At 45.0% G+C, this 11,140-nt stretch overlaps 2 pseudogenes across 1 annotated transcript; both read right to left on the bottom strand.

The window, feature by feature from the left end:
- Positions 1-749: 749 nt before the first annotated feature.
- Gm6787 (predicted gene 6787) lies at positions 750-10,364 on the bottom strand (annotated as a pseudogene). The gene is made up of 4 exons (NR_003632.2): positions 10,262-10,364; positions 10,055-10,099; positions 5,988-6,141; positions 750-1,901 (listed from the first exon to the last, which is right to left on the bottom strand). The product of NR_003632.2 is annotated as a predicted gene 6787 (transcript).
- Positions 1,238-2,160, bottom strand: Psmb7-ps2 (proteasome (prosome, macropain) subunit, beta type 7, pseudogene 2; annotated as a pseudogene).
- Positions 10,365-11,140: the final 776 nt, after the last annotated feature.

The raw sequence follows: 11,140 nt of genomic DNA, 5'->3' as shown, positions 1-11,140 counted from the left end.
GCAGTCCGTGCTCTTAACCGCTGAGCTATCTCTCCAGCACCCCCTCCCTTTTTCTTTAATAGAAGTTCTCACTATCTAGACCAGGGTGACCTCAAATTCACAACTTTTATGTCTCTGTCTCCCAGGGACTGGGGTTATAGTTTTGCACTATTATGTCTAGTCCCTGTAGTCTTTATATAAACTAATCTTACAGATGATTTCTATTCTGGAACGACATAACCTCGGAGCATTCTAGCTGGCTGTTAAGTGCTGTGAAACTGAAGAAAGAGGAGAGCAAATCTAGGACAGAAGCATCATCCTGGGAAACAGCAAGGTCAAAACCAGTAGATGTCTGCTATGTGAGTCAGAAATAGTACAAATACACTGATCCAAACAACAGCAACTTTACAAGCTGAACGGTACCTGGTGTATCTTGAGTTCGTGTCCTAGTCTTGAGGTTACCAAAGCCCAGTCACAAAGATACACGGAAGATTCTAACAGCTTTGCTTACTTATATTATGTTGGAAAACTAAGTGGGAGAAACTCCCAGGAATATTCTGGGCCAGTCACGGTGGCCATAAGTACAGATGGCTGCCATCAGGCAAGATGAATCCCTACAACATGTCACCATGTATATTTGTTAGAAGTAAGTCACTAAATCCAGGCCACACTTGGAAAGGAGATTATACAAGATCAAAAATACCAAGAGTTCATCAGTGTCTTAGTCACTATTTTAGTGCTGTGAAGAGACACCACGACCAAGGCAACTGTTATAAGAGAAAGCATTTAATTGGGGCTGGCTTACAGCTTCAGAGGTTTATCTGTTTTCCTCATGGCAGGAAGGATGGCAGCATCCAGGCGGGCATGGTGCTGGAGAAAGAGCTGGGAGGGACATGCTGAGCCACAGGAGGGTGGGGGAGAGACTGACTCTAGGTATAATATGGGCTTTTGAACCCTCAAAGCCCACTCCCAGTGACATACTTCCTCCAACAAGCCCACACCTCTCAATCTTTATAATCCCTTCAAATAGTTCCATTCCCTAATGACTAAGCATTCAAATATATGAGGCTATGGGGGCCATTCTTTTTCAAACCACCACAATCAGGGACCATTTTATTATTTGTGTGTATGTGTGTGTGTGTGCCCACAAAGGCCACAATAGGGCATTTGATGTCTTGTTAGTGGGTGCTGGGAACTGAGCCTGAGACTTCTGCAAGAGCAGTTTGCATTATTTTGTCTTTTTTTAATTGAGCAATAGCCAAAGGCATGTTTTCTGATGGGGGGTAGAGTGGTGTGGGGGTAGGGGTGGTGTGTACCCCAAGTCATCCAAAGAGATATCCAACCACCCACAGCACTGTTCACGAAGTATCCATTGTCTCTTCTAGTACCCGAATCTCCAGAAGGGTGGCTTTCTCAGTGAGGACAGCGGTAGTGCCTTTCTCACATCTGTACCGGCCAAATCCGGTCCCTTTCTTGTTGGGCACTGAGTATGAACGAAGAAAGTCCAGCTTGCTCTTGCTGATAACACGCAGATCAATGTTGCTTCCAGACCCTCAGTCAATAAAGATGCTTAGCTGCAATAGCCTCACTCACTAGCTTCTTTCTCCTCCATATCCAGCCTAAATTTAACCTTCAAACACAGCCATTGCTGCCAAGGAGCCAGAACCCACAGTGACATAAGGCGATTTATCAGTTGATCCATGAGGATAGATGCTGTAGAGATGAGGACCAGTACTGTCTACTCTCCTCAAAACTAGGGTTGCACCAATGTAACCTTGATACCGGAAAAGCATCTGCTTCAACATCCTATTAGCTGTAACAACTCTCGGAAGGTGGCCAGTGAAGAGTAGAGCTCCAAGTTGGAAGAAATAAGCTGGGTTGTCATATCTGTGTTTGCAGCTATCCCAGCTCCACAGCAATAACTATTAGGAGGTATGAAAGTGAATTTTTGAACAGTTTTTGTCAACAACAACCATCCCTTCAGTCGCTCTTGTGTCTGCTCCAAGAACTATGCCATTCTTATAGACCACCCCTGTGATCGTAGTGACAGTTTTCCAAGCTTTCAGGAGCTTGAACCCCTTTTTTTTCAAACTCAGCTTCCAAGACATCATTCCTGTGGCAATTATAAAAAGAAAAGCCTCTGACCGGTGGCTGAAACACTGACATAGCTGCTGCCATCTTCTCAAGAAAAGGTTTCTGGGCCACAGCTTGCACTTTTAACTGATGAACAAAAACTGTACTACAGGATCATGAGTCAATATGAAATTCCCTAACTTACTAACTAAGGACAGTTCAGAGCAAGCTGTAGAGAAGAGATACTTGCATATTTGCTTCCTGTTCTTTCTCTGTGCCTGAAGGATCTGCAGGCTTCACACTCTATCTTCCCTGCTCAAACGGAGGAATCACGTCCATGCCACCATTTATGATTTTTCATTTTAATATAATATTTTATGTATGTATGTATGTATGTATGTATGTATGTATGTATGTATGTATTATATGTAAGTATACTGTAGCTGTCTTCAGACGCTCCAGAAGAGGGCGTCAGATCTAGTTACAGATGGTTGTGAGCCACCATGTGGTTACTGGGATTTGAACTCAGGACCTTTGGAAGAGCAGTCAGTGCTCTTAACCTCTGAGCCATCTCACCAGCCCTAATATAATATTTTAATTCTTTGAGAATTTTGGATGTGCATCCAATGCATTTTGATTATTGTGACCCCCTACTTTAAAAAAAAGATTTATGTATTTATTATGTGTAAGTACACTGTAGCCATCTTCAGACACTCCAGAAGAGGGCATCAAATCTCATTATGGATGGTTATGAGCCACCATGTGGTTGCTGGGATTTGAACTCAGGACCTTTGGAAGAGCAGTCAGTGCTCTTAACTGCTGAGCCATCTCTCCAGTCCGTGACCCCCACTCTTGTTCCTATCCTCTTTCAGATTCACACCCCCATCCCATCCTAACTCCATATCCTATTATTATTGTTAATTATTATTATTATTGTCATTATTATTATATTTTGAAGTATCTATGTGTCTGCAGGTGTAGGTGTATGTGTCTGTAGGTGCCCATAGAGGCCAGAAGAGGGCAATGGATCCCCCGGAACTGGAGTTACAGGAGGTTGTGAGCTACCTGACAACTAAATTTGGGTCCTCTGGAGGAACAGCATGGGTTCTAAACCGAGCCATTTCTCCACCCCCTCTTTTCTTTTCTTTTCCTTTCCTTTCCTTTCGTTTCTTTTTCTTTTTTTTAAAGATTTATTTTATTTATTATATGTGAGTACACTGTAGCTGTCTTCAGACACTCCAGAAGAGGGCATCAGATTTCATTACAGATGGTTACGAGCCACCATGTGGTTGCTGGGATTTGAACTTGGGACCTTTGGAAGAGCAGTCGGTGCTCTTAACCGCTGAGCCATCTCACCAGCCCCCACCCCCTCTTTTCTTATTTAATGGTTTACCAAGTCCATGTGCTACCCATAAACTCATTGATATGGAGCTATCTGCTGGAGCATGGTCAAGGTACCCAGTGACACATCCTTAAAGAAAATGGATTTCCCTTCCCTAAGAAGCCGACAGTAACTGATCCTCAGCTACGGATGGCAGCCATATTATTATTCAAATATATTTTAATTAAAATATAACTACATAATTTAACTCCTTCCCTCCCTCCTACCAACCCAACCCACCCCCTCTTTTTTTTTTATTAAGACAAGTTTCCTCTACTAAAGCAAGACTGCTATAGAGTAGAGGCAGAAGCAGGTGGATCTACGTTTGAGGCCAGGCTGGTCAACAGAACAAGTTCCAGGACAGCCAGAGTTACAAAGAGGAACCCTGTCTTGAAAAATAAAAGCAAGGGGCTGGAGAGATGGCTCAGTGGTTAGGAGCACTGACTGCTCTTCTAGAGATCCTGAGTTCAATCTTCAGCATCCACATGGTGGCTCACACCACCTAAATGGGATCTGATGCCCTCTTCTGGTGTGTCTGAAGACAGCTACAGTGTACTCGTATACATAAAATAAATAAATAAATAAATAAATAAATCTTTTTAAAAAATAAAAGCAAAGAAACAAAAAATTTGCTATGTAGGTAATGATGGGTGGCCTCAAATTTATGATCCTCTTGCCTCAATGTTCTGAGTGTTAGGACTACAGGTCCATTGTATATATTTGTTGGTTGGTTGTTTTTGAAACAGATCCAGCCGTGCAGTGGTGGCGCTCGCCTTTAATCCCAGCACCTGGGAGGCAGAGGCAGGCGGATTTCTGAGTTCGAGGCCAGCCTGGTCTACAAAGTGAGTTCCAGGACAGCCAGAGATACACAGAGAAACCCTGTCTGGAAAAGAAAGAAAGAAAGAGAGGGAGAGAGAGAGAGAGAGAGAGAGAGAGAGAGAGAGAGAGAGAGAGAGAGAGAGAGAGAGAAAGGAAGAAAAAAGAAAAGAAAAGAAAAGAAAAGAGAAGAGAAGAGAAGAGAAGAGAAAAGAAAAGAAAAGAAAAGAAAAGAAAAGAAAAGAAAAGAAAAGAAAAGAAAAGAAAAGAAAAGAAAAGAAAAGAAAAGAAACAGTGCCTTACTGCCTTGACCAGGCTGGTTTCAAGCTTCTCTGTTCATGTTATCCTATAGCCTGCTCCCAATTATCTGGAATTATAGCCATGTTCTGCAATGCTCAGCTCCCAAGTGCTCTGTTTCCTGGCTAATTTTATATACCTTTCCAGAAGCATGTAGCAGTACTGTTGCTTCTCGTAATGTCTGTATCAGAAAAATATAGGTCCTGCCTCTCTGGGTCCCTTGTACCTTTTAGATACCGAGAGTCACATCATTCCAAGGATGCATTGTCCGCAGGGCTGCCTGTAGATAATGACCACCAATGACTCAGAATATGTCCCTTTGTAGATAAAGACCACAAAAGCCTGACTCAGAGTACACAGGAAAATATGCTCAGTGCCCCGTTTTCTGGCTCAGTTAAATTATCTGTGTGAAATTTTATCAAAGCAATGCACAAGAGCACGGTGCCCTTTCATGAACTCTTTTAAGAGTATCTCTGCACTCCTAGCTTTGTGACATGCCAAGGCTGATGGGCGTTTCTGCAGCCAGATGCAAGCAGATGTTCTGAATATTTCCCACAGATTCTTTAATCTTCAAGAGCACCCAGAAAGTGACCTCGTGTTATCTCTACTTTCACAGATGGAGAACCCTCATATACAGAGAGCTTGAAGAATTCGCCTGAGGCCACACAGTGAATAAATGACATAATTGTAACTGGAACCTACTTGAGTCCATACCAGTCAAATTGTACCTGTTTGTTTTTCTTGGTTTTGGTTTGTTTGTTTGTTTGTTGTTTGTTTTAGTTTTGGGGTTTTTTTGGAGGGGGGCGTTGTTTTGTTTTGTTTTGTTTTGTTTTGTTTTGTTTTGTTTTTAAGACCAGTTCTTACCTTGTAACCCAGGTTGCCTTCAAACCCAATCCTCCTTCATCAACTTCGTGGGTGCTGGAATTACAGGCATGAAGCACACACAAGGCTCTACCCTACATTTAAATATTTGTGTGCGTGTGTGTATGTATATATACATATATACTCTGTGTGTATGTGTGTGTGTGTGTGTGTGTGTGTGTGTGTGTGTGTGTGTATGCATGCATGCCACAGCACACACGTGGAGGTCAAACAACAACTTGCAAGCATCTATTCTTTCTTTCCACCGAGTTCTGGGGCTTGAACTCAAGCAAGATGGCAAGTGTTGAACCATTCGGCTGGTCCTCTGTCCCATCTTTAATCTTCAAATTGACTTCTGAGCCTACCTTCTTTCCTTCCCCCTTCTTTTCTTCCTTCCCCCTTCCTTCCTTTTCTTCTTTTCATCACCCCCCTCCCTTTTTAAAGAAAAGATCACACCATGTGTTGCTTCTCACCCCTGGACACAAGCAATCCTCCTGTATCAGTTTCTTGAGTGGCTGAGATTACAGGCACCAGCCACACACACACACACACACACACACACACACACACACACACACACCTGTGGCTTCTGCATCTCTTTTCATTGTTTCTGACTCCTTTTCACGGCTCTGGAAATGGCTTGGCAACATTTCACAGCCCAGTCTTGCAGCTCCTTCTTGTTTGACTTCACCGCCTGAGATGTCTCGCAGCTTACTCTTGGTGGCAGTGTTGCCCTAGAAACCAGAAAAGCTTTGTAATCCTTCACCCACTCCCCAAATTGACTTTCTCTCTTCCCACCCTTCGGGTCTGAAAAAAATGCTAGGGAAAGCAAGCAGGCTGGGGGTTGGGAGACAGGCTGCCTGCCAGTAGGAGGGCAGCCCCTGTGGGTGGCAGCTTTGTTCCTTTAAATTGGAAATCATTACAGATCCAAGCTGCAGATCCTCAGAGGAGGATGTCTTTTGTAGAATTGCACTGCCCTTTGTGAAAGCTCCCACCATCTCCATGATCAGGTGATCAGGCTACAGAGGCTGTTCTCAGTGCAGAAGCCCAAAAATACTGAAACCTTAATGCCTGCAAGAAGCTATCACTGACCATCGAGCCACACGGTCCAGGGCCCACATGCCTTCTAACTTTCAAGTACCCTCTGCTATTTGATGACGCCTGGCAATAAGCCAGGGTCCTCAAAATTGGGTCTTCAAAGGCTGCATCTGTATTATTGGGGAAGATTTTACTGACAGTTTCCCAGACTCTAGCTCCCACCTTCTAAACAGACAATATGTAGATGGATACACCCTCCTCCTCAGCAAGGGACTGTGATGGCTGCTAAAGTTTGAAGATCCCTATGCTGGCACAGGTACACTCAAATAAGCCCAAACCCTCATGGGGCCCATCGGTGAGACAAGGTCTCACTATGTAGCCAAGGCTGTCCAGGAACTCACAGAGATCTGCCTGCATCTCCCTCCTGAGTGCTTGGTTTAATGGCATGTGTCACCATATCCAGCGTACCTTCAAGTTTTTAGAAAAGAAAATGTACCCTGGAAATATAATGCTCTCTCTCTCTCTCTCTCTCTCTCTCTCTCTCTCTCGTATTTCTAGGGCCTTACATATGCAAGGCAAGCGACAAGCTCCTTAGAGTTGCTACAACTGTTTTCCTTATGCCCTGCCACGAAATTGCCCACCTCTTATTTGTCTTGTCACCCAGTGTAACGAGGACATGATGTCCTCACGATGGTGTTAAACACCTGAAAGCCGGCTATATAGTTCTATGGAATGGGCCCGAATTGACACTGAAAGTTTCAAAGTGTGGATTGGCCTATCTAAGGCCTGGGAAATAGATGGCTGATGGATGGTACTTTGGTCAGTTCAATTATCAGCTCCTGCCTCCACTACCAGGTCCAAGTTATATTAAGAGGACAGATGCTAAAAATCCAATCAGACCAAAGCAGGGAAATGCTCACCTAAAACCAACTCAAGCTGTTAATGCTGAGAACCTCAAAGACAACGCTGTTATCTAGCGCGCTGTTAAAACAGTTACTAGGATATATGGGGGGTTGGGGACAAAGTCCAGAACTGTGGCATTTTCTGTGTCTATGTCTCTGTGAGAGTAAGCTGTATTCCTCACTCCTTCAACATCAACAAAACTTGGGCTGCCAGGGTCAGGGGGTAAAATTTGCCTGCTGCCAAGCCTGAACATTGCTGTTCAATCTCACAAACCGACAAAAACAGAACAAAACAAAACAAAACAAAAGTAAGCTTTCTAAAAGGAGAGCTGCCCTGGCTACTGAGTACCAACAAGGTGCTGAGGCATGAGCATGCCTGCGTGGGTGAGTGGGGAGGGAAAGAACAACTTGCAGGAGTCAGTTCCTTCCATCATGTGGTTTTCAGAGATTTAAGTCTTGTCATCAAGCTAGACAAAAAGCATTGTCACTGTCATAGCTATATTGCTGGGCCTCTTCCTCTTCTCTCTCTCTTTCTCTAAGACAGATTTTTTTTTCTGTGTGTTCTTGGCTGTCGGGAACCTGCTCTGTAGCCCAGGCTGGCCTCAAACTCGAGGAGATCCACCTACCTCTGCCTCCTGAGTGCTGGGATTAAGGGAATGTGCCACCACTGCCTGGCTGTTGGACCTGATTTTTTTTTTTTTTTTTTTTTTTTTTGGTGAAAGTTTGTATTTCTTTTACTATTTTGTCGGGTGTTAGGGGCCGAACCAGGGCATTGTAAATTCTGTCTACTACTGAGCTACATCCACATCCCTCATATTAGCTGAGTGGTAGTCTCCTGCACTTTTAATCTCAGCTCTTGGGAGGCAGAAGCAGGTGGATTTCTGAGTTCAAGGCCAGCCTGGTCTACAGAGTGAGCTCCAGGACAGCCAGGACTACACAGAGAAACCCTGTCTCAAAAAAATCAAACAAACAAAAAACAAAACAACAACAACAACAAAACCCAAAAAATTAAAAAATAATTTATAGCCCACCCCTGTGGCCTTTACCCCAGAAGTCGAGAGGCAGAGGCAGGGGCAGGGGCAGGGGCAGGGGCAGGGGCAGGGGCAGGGGCAGCGGCAGGGGCAGGGGCAGGGGCAGGGGCAGGGGCAGGGGCAGGGGCAGGGGCAGGGGCAGGGGCAGGGGCAGGGGCAGGGGCAGGGGCAGGGGCAGGGGCAGGGGCAGGGGCAGGGGCAGGGGCAGGGGCAGGAAAATCTCTGAGTTCAAGGCCAGATTTGTCTACAAGTTTCAGAACAGTCTGTGCAACAAGAGAAACTTTGAACATTGTTTGTTTGTTGTTTTGTTTTGTTTTTTAAAGGCAAAAATAGGGGGCTGGAGAAATGGCTCAGCAGTTAAGAGCACTGACTGCTCTTCTGAAGGTCCTGAGTTTGAATCCCAGCAACCACATGGTGGCTTGCAACAATCCTTAATGAGATCTGATGTCCTGTGTGTGTCTGAAGACAGCTACAGTGTACTTACATATAATAAATAAATCTTTAAAAAAAAAGCAGGCTGGTGAGATGGCTCAGGGGTAGGAGCACTGACTGCTCTTCCAAAGGTCCTGAGTTCAAATCCCAGCAACCACATGGTGGCTCACAACCACCCATAATGAGATCTGATGCCCTCTTCTGGCTCATCTGAAGACAGCTACAGTCTACTTATGTATATTAATAAATACATCTTTTTTTTTTTAAAAAAAAAGGCAAAAATAGGACCCAGGACATATCTCGGTGGTAGGGCACTTTCCTAGCATGCAGAATTACTTCATTCTGTAGTACTTGGAGAAAACAAAGAAAAAAAAATCCAATATTTTATAGTAAAAAATCAAAGAAAATTTACAATTAAAGTACTTCAAAATGTTTTGTGTTGTCAGTTGAGGTGACATGCACTTAATAGCAACAAGGTAGACAGAGGCAGGTAGAACTTTTTGAGTTAAAGGTCAGCTTGGTTTACATAGTTTCAGACCACCGAGGACCAGAGAGAACCTGTCTTAAAAAGAAACAAACAAAAGCCAAATATTGTGTGAGCTGTAGAAGAAGATAACTGATGGCAATAAGTAAGATTTTAAAGCTTTTTAAATTCTTTTTTTTTAAATAGAATAAAATCTAAGTTTGAAGGGAAAAGTTGCTTAATAACTTTAGAATCTATACCAGTTAATTCTTATTTTCAAAGTCCACAGAGAAGACATTTCTGAAGTCCATGTTTCAATTCTTTTCAAATTCATTCTAAGCAGCATTTTTAGTATGGAGAAATGTTTCTTGGGCTCCCAATCTTGGTTTTTCGAGACAGGGTTTCTCTGTATAGTCCTGGCTGTCCTGGAACTCACTGCCTGGCACCTTTTTTTTTTTTTTTTAAGATTTTTAGCCCGGCAGTGGTGGCACACACCTTTAATCTCAGCACTTGGGAGGCAGAGGCAGGTGGATTTCTGAGTTTCAGGCCAGCCTGGTCTACAGAGTGAGTTCCAGGACAGCCAGGGCTACACAGAGAAATCCTGTCTCAGAAAACAAAAACAAAACAAATAAAAAAAAGAATTATGTGAGTCTGTAGCTGTACAGATGGTTGTGAGCCTTCAAGTGGTTGTTGGGAATTAAATTTCTTAGGACCTCTGCTCGCTCAAGCCGTCCACACTTGCTCAGTCCCTGATGGCTTCAAACTCAAGAGATCCACTTGCCTGTGCCACCAAAGTTCGGCTTCTGCCACACATGATCAGGGATCACTGAAAGATTACAGTGTTTGAAGAAAAATATTTACAATGAGCCCTGTTCTCAAAAGAACAAAACAACAAAAAAACAAGTTTTAAAAATTGACATATGACCCAGGCTAGCTATTAAGGTATTCATTACAGAAGCTCTGAGCCCTGTAGTGCGATGTCACTAACCTTCCACAGTAAACAAGTACCCTCCACTGGCCTTTTACCCACGACTTTTACAGACTTGAGGTGGTATTTGAAACCATGGCCTAAGGTCTCTAATGCTAAAAAGGCCGGCTTTGGCAGAATGCCGTCACTGGCTACAATCACTGCGCATGCCCGGAGGCAGTCAACAGGAACCTGGTGCAAAGGTGGAGGCGGAGCCACGTTATTCCCAGGGCCGCAGCCTCAGAAAGGAAGACCCGCCTCCATCCGGCCACAGGCCAATCAGAACTCACCAGGGCAGCTTCCGAACCAATGGCCTGCGCGAGTGCCTTGGGAGCCGGTTCCAAAAGGAAGGATTGGGGGTTAGAGGAAAGCGGGTGAACGTGGTGGGTGGCATAGAGGCCTTCCGCTGACTCGATCTTACCATCCGCCAGAGTCACCACGCAGAAGACATACCATAACGGGGTTCTAGGGCGAGCGGACTGGTGGCCGTTCGTGGCCAGGCGCCGCTTCCTCACTCTGCCCCCTTCAGCAAGTGGAACGTCCCAAGATGGCCGCCCTCCGCAGTGGCGCGCGGGAGCGCGGGCGGCGGGCTCCGCTCCCGATTCCCCCCTCGCCGTGCAGCCGTGTGGTTCCGTCCGGGCGGCCGCGCATGCGCCGGGTTGCAGGGGTCGCGACGTGGGCGCCCCCCAGGCCACACGCAGTGGTTTGGGCCACGCTAGCATCGCAGGCCTGGGATTGGTTACTTCCCGGAACACCAATTCTCAGGGTGGATTCAGTCCTGAGACCACAGCATTTGTGAGGGAAGACTTGCTGGGGCGACCTGGTTTTTATTTTCGAGACAATGTCGCATACTATGTATGTCCAAGCTGGCCTCGAACGTACCGTGCTGGCCACAATGGT

This window comes from Mus musculus, chromosome X (genome assembly GCF_000001635.26).
Source record: "Mus musculus strain C57BL/6J chromosome X, GRCm38.p6 C57BL/6J".
Taxonomy (NCBI): domain Eukaryota; kingdom Metazoa; phylum Chordata; class Mammalia; order Rodentia; family Muridae; genus Mus; species Mus musculus.
This window is presented reverse-complemented; position numbering and strand designations above follow the sequence as displayed.